Raw genomic sequence first — 2,236 nt, forward strand, 5'->3', positions numbered from 1 at the left:
AGCAAGGATGCAGTGGCGTTAATGTTTCCTGGTGTCAACTTGTATTATTTCAGTAGACATTGAAATGAGGATGCATCTTGCTGCCTTTCCAATGAAGCAAGTTTAATTTAGTAATAGGTGAAAAACCATCCTTACAAAGGTGTTAATCAGAGACTTGGCTTTGTGGACACTTTTCAGAGAACAAATTTGTTAGCATAAAAATAAAGCCAGAAAATGAAGAGCTGTTTAATCACTCAATTGGATTTTTCTGCCAGCATATTTTTTTTCTCTGCAACCCACTGCTAAATTGTGCTTCCTAGCTGTTTTTTATAAAATCACTGAATCAAATCTAACTCTGATTACATCAGAGAAGGCCATGTACCCTACACCATAAGAGGAGGTTTGAAATTTTGACTTGTCTACTTAAATATCACCAAAATCTGATCACAAGGTTAATTACGTCCCTGGGTGGGATTGAACCACCAACCTTTTGGTTAATAGCCAAACACACTAACCGATTGCGCCACAGAGACACTTTGCAAAAAGTACATACTGACAAAGGCTAATAAGCATACATCTAGAACGTTTCCTAGAAAAACATTAAAAAATCAATAATCTGGAGAGTTTTTGTAAGATGTTTCTTCCATCAACCAACGAATAAACACATTGGTACTTTCCCATGATGAGTGAGTGCTTCAGGATCTCTTGCACTTACATGGGCAGCAGAGTACTGCAATGGAAGCATGCTGGACCCATAACCCAGAGGTAGGCAGATTGAAACTATCCTTTGCTATATGCATTTTTTTTGTTAATTTAAGTAATCAAAACTGGGATTGATATTTTTGCTCTTTTATTTTTACTTAAAGTACAATAACTTTTACCATTTTAATTTGTTTTAATAGTATATTGACAGTATAGTTTTCTTTCAAAAATCCACTTAATTTTCTTTACCCTGTTATTAAAATGGTAATTGACAAAAAAACGACATTGTCACCAGAAGAGCAATACAAAATGTACAAGTGATATATTAAAATCATCTTTCCAGCTTGAATTTCAATGATGCATTGGGGCAACGATTTTGTGAGAAACATCTTCACCCTTAAATAAAGATTTTCTTAATTCCTTACCTGTGTGCTAATTAGATATCACCTTGTTTTCATATTAAACAGACTTCCACATGAGAAAGCAGCAAGGATGCAGTGGCGTTAATGTTTCCTGGTGTCAACCTGTATTATTTCAGTAGACATTGAAATGAGGATGCATCTTGCTGCCTTTCCAATGAAGCAAGTTTAATTTAGTAATAGGTGAAAAACCATCCTTACAAAGGTGTTAATCAGAGACTTGGCTTTGTGGACACTTTTCAGAGAACAAATTTGTTAGCATAAAAATAAAGCCAGAAAATGAAGAGCTGTTTAATCACTCGATTGGATTTTTCTGCCAGCATATTTTTTTTCTCTGCAACCCACTGCTAAATTGTGCTTCCTAGCTGTTTTTATGAAATCACTGAATCAAATCTAACTCTGATTACATCAGAGAAGGCCAGGTACCCTACACCATAACAGGGAGTTTGAAATTTTGACTTGTCTACTTAAAGATCACCAAAATCTGATAACAAGGTCAATTAGGTCCCTGGGTGGGATTGAACCACCAACCTTATGGTTAATAGCCGTACATACTAACTGATTGCGCCACAGAGACACTTTGCAAAAGTCCATACTGACAAAGGCTAATAAGCATTCATCTAAAACGTTTCCTAGAAAAACTTTAAAAAGTCAATAATCTGGAGAGTTTTTGTAAGATGTTTCTTCCATCAACCAACGAAGAAACACATTGGTACTTTCCCATGATGAGTGAGTGCTTCAGGATCTCTTGCACTTACATGTGCAGCAGAGTACTGCAATGGAAGCATGCTGGGCCCATAACCCAGAGGTAGGCAGATTGAAACTATCCTCTGCTATATGCATTTTTTTTGTTAATTAAAGTAATCCAAAACTGGGATTGATATTTTGTCTCTTTTATTTTTACTTAAAGTACAATAACTTTTACCATTTTAATTTGTTTTAATAGTATATTGACAGTATTGTTTTCTTTCAAAAATCCACTTCATTTTCTTTACCCTATTATTAAAATGGTAATTGACAAAAACAAACTACATTGTCACCAGAAGAGCAATACAAAATGTACAAGTGATATATTAAAATCATCTTTCCAGCTTGAATTTCAATGATGCATTGGGGCAACGATTTTGTGAGAAACA

At 34.8% G+C, this 2,236-nt stretch overlaps 1 non-coding gene across 1 annotated transcript; it reads right to left on the bottom strand.

Moving 5' to 3' along the window:
- Positions 1 to 438: 438 nt before the first annotated feature.
- TRNAN-AUU (transfer RNA asparagine (anticodon AUU)) lies at positions 439 to 512 on the bottom strand. The gene has a single exon. It is a non-coding gene; the product is annotated as a tRNA-Asn (tRNA).
- Between the last annotated feature and the right edge of the window lie 1,724 nt (positions 513 to 2,236).

The sequence above is a fragment of the Pseudophryne corroboree genome, unplaced genomic scaffold (genome assembly GCF_028390025.1).
Source record: "Pseudophryne corroboree isolate aPseCor3 unplaced genomic scaffold, aPseCor3.hap2 scaffold_524, whole genome shotgun sequence".
Lineage (NCBI taxonomy): Eukaryota > Metazoa > Chordata > Amphibia > Anura > Myobatrachidae > Pseudophryne > Pseudophryne corroboree.